This window comes from Maylandia zebra, linkage group LG20 (genome assembly GCF_041146795.1).
Source record: "Maylandia zebra isolate NMK-2024a linkage group LG20, Mzebra_GT3a, whole genome shotgun sequence".
Classification (NCBI taxonomy): Eukaryota; Metazoa; Chordata; class Actinopteri; order Cichliformes; family Cichlidae; genus Maylandia; species Maylandia zebra.
Window position 1 is genome coordinate 12,253,822 of NC_135186.1, and position 8,351 is coordinate 12,262,172.

The following is an 8,351-nucleotide window of genomic DNA, read 5'->3' on the forward strand; positions in this document are numbered from 1 at the left end:
TTATATAATTTCACTAAAACCGTGCTCTTTATTGGGCTGTACAGGAAGGAATTCCACGCATATTAAATCACCACCCCCGGATGCTTTGTTGAAAATGCAGGTAATCAGGCAGGCTATAAGTTCTGTCCCTACACTGTTTAAGCTATTGTAATGACATTTTCCCCCTAAATGAGATTGATTATATTTTAATCAAACCTAAAAATAAGTTTCCACGGTCACTGAGCTTATGCACTACAGCCGAATAAGCACGACTGGTTCTGCCCCAGTTGTGCAGACCTAGATAATTACAGAATGCTGTGGATGAGCTTCTCTGTATAAGCTCTGCAAGTCCATCCAATACAGCTCCATCCACACATAGTGTAATAGAGAGGTGCTATGGTGATACATTCACTTGATACCCCACAGCTTATCTATACTAACAGCTTAAAGCAGCCATACTCGTTACAATCTCTAGCATGTGAGCGGATGCCTCCCGCTTCACCTTCGGCCCCATTAAAGACTGGTTTTAATGCACGTATGTTTAAGCAAACAGGCCACTTGGTTACACTCACATTCGACCTAAGAAGGATCAGAGGGAAATCAATGTGGTGTTGAACTTTGGATGCAGGAATGTGACTGAAATCAATTTAGTGGAGTGTTTGTTGCAGATCATCCTATACTGTGGTAACCCCTATAGAAGTAGGTCAGCCACACAGAAGGAAATAGATAAGATATCATTTCAATCTTTATTTTGAGAACAGCCCTGATAGTTTTAATTTCACCCAATTATCAAATGCAGGGTCATTATCGATGTGCTATGTTTATCTCTACCCAACTTAAATTTACACACACATTTATTGACATTTTGAAAGTTTCATGATCAAAGATCATTTGAAGCATTCGAGGTGAAAAACTGCTGAGTGCAAGCATGAATAAATCCCATATGCACATCACATGTGAGCAGGCACAGGAGTAGATGAGCCTCTTTTCTTTTCCTTTAATCCCAGCCTGTCAGATTTAGGCTAAATCCTGTTTTAGTGATAGCCTCAGTTCTTGTCCAGGCAAGACAAGATGGTATGCGTGGCCCTTCAGTATGTTCTACACACTATACACTGTTTCATTTTTCTGGAATGCGCTTTTACAATGTTTATAGTTTTAGTATTTTTAAGTCATTTTTTTGCTATAGTATGCATCAGTAAAGTTTATTTTAATCATGTGTGAACTGGGGTAGAATCAGTGTTACCAAGTTAGCACATAAACTATTGATGAGTGGGTCAGTGGACTTATTTTTCACCCAGTTTTCACATCTATTGACTTAATACTGTTTCATGAGTCAACAGCTTTAAAAAAAACAGCTCTATCAACACAAATCAGTTACAAATCAACCATCTAATCTTTTGAAGCTTTAAAAAAAACCTCTTTCATGTATAACACGTGCAGTGCACTAAAATGTTCAACCTTTATTTAAGAAATTGGAGGCTGAGCTTAAGGCATTATCATTATAAGAACATGTCTGACAGACAAAGCCAGCAAGTTCATGCTTCAAAGAGAAACGAAAAGAGCTGCCGATCATTTTTAAGTCCTTAGCTGTAAAATGATGGCTCCTTCCTAACTGCTGCTGCCCTTCACTATTACAGTGAGGAAAAGAATGAGTGAAGGTAACAGGTTTCAAAAGCATTAAGTGAATCATTTCTTAAGATGAGCATGAAAAGCATTCTGAAAAAAACATTATTTTTAGCTACTAAATTGTAGCTGAATTATACCTGTGTTACAATAAATGTCAAAGCTTTAATTCAGTGTCTAAGCTAAGTGAGCAATGTCACTGCTTAGTTTGTGACCAATCAAAACTGACAGCATAAAGTATTTGCTCCGATCGCCTAAGTCTCTCTTTGCAAACACACTATGGACAGAAAAAGGAGTTCAGGTATTGCAATACTGCAATACATATTTCAAATCTGCAAACAGCGTCTTTAGCTTTCATGTAGCTCTTCGGGCCATAACTGCAGATATCATCGTCTAGCTGGGGTTTGTCTGGTCTGATTTTAAAGGGGTGTGATTTGCAAAAGGTGGATTACTCTTGAGAATATTTGTTATTGATTTAAAGGCTTGGTCTTATTAAGGCTCATCTTTTGTGGCAACATCACAATGGGATAGTATTCCAGTTTTTCACAGGAAAAAGTGTCAATGAAAGGTCTGGCGAAAGACAATGAAGTAAGATCCCGCATTTGCAGTAAATCAGGAGAGGAAAAAGACAGTAAAGCACACTGTTTCTTCTGAACTTCAAATTTACAGGCAGGCACCTCAGCTAACCCCCATTACTCTACGCAGGTGTGCTTTGCAGCATCTCTTGAGATTTGTGATCTAGCTCTTTGATGGCTGTGCAGCCTCTCTTGGTATGAATACACTCGCTCCCTCTTTGGCATTTTAACTGAAGCGTGTCCAAATTTCGCCCTTGCAAGCCATCACATATTTAATCTGATATTCTGTGATGTTAGCCAAGCTCGTAAAAGGTAAGGTGTGCGGCTCGAGCAATGTGGGTACTGCAGGTGCTGCAGGAAAGAGCAAATGCAGGCAGCGTCCAATGGGTCACACATGAACGACACTTTTTTGGTTATAAAAAAAACTATACCTCAAACATGCACTGTGAAAAATGTGTGAATCTTTTTGTGTAGAGACAGGCATATTTGCAATCCAGATCTCCAAACCCCACAAAAAGCTAAAAGATGTGTTTTTTTGTATTAGTTAATTATAACGTACAGTAAAAATCACAGTGATTTAGTGGTCATTAAAATGTGTTCAGAATTGGCAAATTAACGACCATTCATCTCATGAATCACGACACACTGCTCTCCCTCACATAAACTGCCATTATATATCAAAAGTATTGGTATTGGTGATACTGGCCCTGTATCTGGCATCAGATTGGTGCCAAAATGTGCAGTATCGCACAGCAATATCTTCAACCACGCTAAGGGTACAGCGTCTTGGGATGGGATTACATTGTATCCCTAACAGGATGAATCTAAACAACTTTTAACAACAATTACCAAAATTACGCCTTTCCCCCCCTAATCTCCAGAAAATCTGTTCATCTTGGTTAGTTTTCAAAAGGCAAAGAGTGTAGAGCACTTGTGAACACCGCTATGAGGCAACAAGCCAAAAACATATTTCCTAGCCCTTCAGTGTACTCTGGTGTACTGTAGATATTATTGGTGTCTCAGCCTGCTGTGTCACCTCTTGGCTGTACATAGCGTCCTGGCCATGATTGTGACCTTAAATGCTCTGACTGGATGCTGCAACCTGATTTCCATCCAGCAGCAAAGCAAGCAGGCAGGCAGGCAGGCAGGGGTCAGTGTTTATGTAACTCACACAGCTTCAGATAAGCACCTTTGGACTCACGCCCCCCTTCTCAGCTTGCTCTTATAATCTCTCCTGATCTCACTCTAACACGTCTCTCGCTCCCTGCGGTTGAGATGTGGTCTCTTGACAAATTGATTTTCTTTTTTTTCACACAGACTCACAGTTACAGATCACTTTAGTTTTTCTCCCTGCTTTCGCGGTGATGGAAATTGTATATGAACCAATTACAACCTCTTCCTTTGTGTTCACTTCTGCATGGGCAGTGACTGCCACCCCCTTCTATGTCTCCGTAATGTCACTCTGTCCGCAGTGGTAGATGTGCAGGCCTCCTTCAGTGCAGTATTGTCACATGTGATCTAGTCACTTCCTGTCTGTGCTTCCATGCCTGCCTGGCCCTGGTGAGAGTCTCCCTGCCTGATTGCCACAGAGGAGACAGCAGAAACAGAAAGAAAAAGTAAATAAATTTAAAAAACCAATACCATTCTGGTTTATACTGCAGCGATACATAATAAAAAACTGAACATGTCATCCACAGATCAAACCTTCCTTGCTACCATGAGTAGAAATTTTGTGGTTTTTTTATTGTGACTAAACTTCAGTCACAGTAAGCACTTTAGTGAAATCCACACTCTAAATGGCCACTTAAAGCAAAATGAAAATGAAATTGTACTAAACCTTGCTTAAATATGCAACCATAAAGCATGTGCAAGATTGGCAAATTTATAATCACTAGAAAACTATGAGCAGTATCTCAAAATAAGGCTCTGAGAATGTTCTCATTTCAGGATAATGAGATGAAATTGAAACCAGAAGCAGCGCAAATTGTAGCCTTTCCGCTAATACTCGCCTTCTTTCTGTTTTATTTACTCCGACTTCACAGTGGTTTATTTTTGTATCATCTTTACTTTCAGTTACTGGATCACTCTGAGGCTTTATCTAATATTCTAAAAATAACAATATTGTAAACACAGCAGCCAGGACATCCCTTTAACCTTGTTTTCACGACTTTGTGCAGATTGCCTAGTTCTCTGTCTTTTGTCTGTTGCAGCTGTTTCACGTATTGACTTTTTGTGTTGTCATTATTTTACATAACAAACATGTACAAGTATAAAGTGAACAGAAATAATCTTACATTAATCCTAATTTAAGATTCTCTTAAATTCTACAGTGAATACTTTATATTTAGTGTCATACTTTTAGGTGTTGATGTTAATCTATTACATTATTGCTCCATATATATTCTTCTATTTTTTATTATTTTTCAGTGTGATTTTTCTGAGCAGTACAAGAATTATTCTTTGGGATAAATAAAGTTTGATCTTTTTATCAAAATTTGTTTGTTTGTTTTTTTAATCTAGAAAAATAACTCACAAAAACTCAGGCAATATATAAAGTTTGATGTCAGTAGCTATGACTGTACATCAGATCCTTATCAGTGCTAATGCTAATATGTGTGCCATGAATGTTATATTAGCACATGGCATAATCTTCTAAGTTGCCTCTAAGTTGATCCCTTCCTGCATAGGTTGAACATTTTTTTAAAACTTCACAAACCCTTTATCTCAGTGAGACTTTGATGGCTTCAATTGCGTTTCTTTTGTAACCATCGGTGAGAACAATACATGTCGAGTTCTGTGATGGTCACGTGATGTGAAATTTAGAGCGTGATCAGGGGGCTAAAATTGCCTCGCAGTCTGCTGTTGTTCCTGGGGGACCTGAGCTAAAGGACACAATAGTTGCACTACAAAGGCCCAAATGTAGATGATGGCAAATTATTAGTTACACGAGAGCTTTCACAACTTTTCCACCTTGCTCAAAGCCGTAATGTATAGAATTATAATAATTTCACAAATTCAAGCAAAAGAAAAAATACTAAATACTTTTGCTACACTGGAGACAGTCACCATGAAGAGGGGCATTATTAATCTGAGCTCCCCTGCATTCAGAGTGATCACAGAGAACTGTGGATTTATAATGATCATTTATCACATTAATTGAACGTGCTATATGTTTATTCTGAGGCTTCATGAATCTGCTCATAGCGAGGTCACCTGATTTGGTTTCCCTCCATTGATACATATATATATCAGAGAGAGAGCAATCATTATGATGTGGCATACCTATAAACAGACTATAAACAGACGTGTTCTGATTGTAACCACATGCACTTTTGACAAGTCATTAAAAAAGCATATACTCGTGCATTTTAAACGTGTTAAAGAAAAAAAAGCATAACCACATTAGGTGAGGCTTTTGTGCCAGGCTTAATTTTGGTTTTAATCTTAGTCAGCCTGACTAAATTAAATCCGAGGCACATATCAGCCTCAGAAACAGGCATGTGACCTATTTTTGGCCCTTCACTATATTTTAAGAAGGTACACAGTTCTCAGTAGTGACAGCTGCCGAACACGTCTTCCTCCTCCATCCACAGAAAATATATGACTGGATATGCCCAGAGTTGCAATTCAGACTGCTCTGATTTTGATTCTTAAACTGGAACATTTATGTGTCTCATCTTTTCTTAAGTGTCCTCTTTACCCAACATTAAACAAGGTGCTAAAAAGTTATGAGGAAAGCCTTGCATGGGGAGATTAATAGCTAACAAACCAGGAACATGCTTGACTCCAACGTTCTTTTTAAAAAATGTTTTTTTCATTGAGGCCTTTGTCATTTCTCTTACTCATTAAAGGCTGGAATTCTGCAAAACACATTTTAACATTGTTATTCATAGGATGAAAAAAACCTCTTTGACATGTCAAAGATTAGTCAAGGCTAACTTTTCACTGAATAATAATAATGAAAAAGTGCAGAAATACTTTGCTTTCCTTTAATTATAATCTTTTTGTTGCTTCTGTGTGTTCTGTCACCATTTCACAGATGCAAGACTTTTATCCAACGGCATCATTATGCATCCTCACACCCCAGGAGCCACTTTCCAATGGGAGGCTCGCTCTCAAAAAGAGAACTATTCAAACACGGTGCAAGACAAACACCGCTCGTTCATTCCTGTGGAGCAGAAAGAGCTCTAAATCTGTCTGAAGCTGTGATTTTGCCTCCAGACTCCCTCCAGGTGGGACGCCTCTGATAAAACCCACAGACTGCATACTGTACTGAGAAGAACTCCCACAGACAGGCTCACACTGTAAGCAAGGATGTGTGCGTGCGTGTGTGTGTAAAATAGTGAGGCTGCCTTGCAAATCAAATGGAGTCATAAGGGAAGGCGTCTAAGGCAAGAAGACACATCAGAGTATTATTCTGACAATCGTTTTGCAAATCAGCATTTGAATATTAGTTACTATCATGCAAAAAAGGCCATTTGGATCAAAACAAGCAAAAATATATTTTTGCCAAACGAGCTAATTTTCTAGTGATTCTTATCCTTTGCTTGTTTTTGAACCTGGTATGCTACACTGCTTCACAAGATCTGTAATACTGCCCCCTGCAATATAACACACACAGTATATACCATAAGTGGCCAGGATAGTGTTAAACTTGCTGCTCCACTGCGGTAGTTCAAGGCATGAAAGAATTTAGTCATTTTGATTCCATTGTTGATATCACTTATTCTTAAAAGTAATGCACTAATCACATTTTTCTGTATAATGACCTGAAACACATTGCCTCATAATTACCATTTAACAATATAAAGCTAGGCTGCAGTCCCACACTGACACAAATCCCTTTCCTAATGAGAAGACACATATGATCCTGTCTACAAAAACTGGTACTTTTACATGTTTAAAGTTATCTTCAGACAAACACATTTTTCACTGAAAACGGAAAACCTTTTGAGTTAACAGGAAAGGAACTATCCTTTTTGATGTTCCAGTACCCAGCATGCAGTTTCCCCAGTAACCAAAGTCAGACACAGTCATTTTTTATAATTAAGGTGTGGAGATTAAACTGAACTTGGCAACAGCACACTGTGTACAGAGTGCCAGGTCTATGAAGAATTATTCCCCCCTTTTCAGCGATTTACAGGTGTTTTGAGGATGGCAGGAGGTGACCCCTGGCATAGTGCTTAATTTTATTAATGAAGGGGTCCCCTTCATCAAAGAAGCAAAAAGGCAAAGGAAAGGCACAATGTGACCTGATTCACGCTGGCAATGAGCCTATCCAATCATCATTATGCTAAATACAGAATGACCAGACAGGTGTTTTTAAACTTGCCGTTTGGATTAGGTAAGTAACATATTCATTGTTGATAATTGAGCTTCTGATGTGCTAGAAGAAGTTTATTTTAACCTTTGGACGTAGACAAACTGGCCAATTCTGCATACCAAGAACAAATTAATATTTTTTAAGCTAAGATAAAAACTAGCTGATATCTTAATATAGCTTCAAATGCATTATAGAGAAATTGGAGTGATGAGCACATTCAATAAACCAGAGTCTCCCAAAATATCCAACTAATCTGTGTTTGAAGAAACTTCTTCCCCAAAGATTGATTGTTCACTGGAACAGTAGTTTAGTGGATCTTGAGAAATGAATATTTAGTCACACTCTTTCCTAAAGTTTAGAAGAATTTATATTTATTTAGTTCCACTTGTGGTAATTTAAATCACGCTTTCACAAAGAAAGCTGCTGGCGTCCTCCTGGGATCCTGCTTGTCTGATTGGCTTAGATGGTCCTGGGCTGTAATTCATTCCAGGTTTTTTGCAGGTGGTTTGCAAACAGAAGTATAGTGTTAATGGTCTTATTTTAGAACTTTAAAGACTTCTACGGCCACACGCTGGACTTTATGCTCTTGATTTGTAAGCCATGAATAATGTTAGAATGTCAGACAAGATGAAAGATGTTTCTTTTTTCAGCTCGTAAATGACAAGAAGTCAGTGTTTCTTGCTGAAAGGGAAAAATTGGATTGCACGTTGGCTATTATGAGACCATTACTTTCCACTCTAGTCCAACTAAGTTTCTTTTGAGGTTTCCGATGCAATGTAATGTGTAATGAAAATTAAATTAGTGACAAAATACTAACGTCTTTAATCCCATTTCACTCTTTTTAATCATTC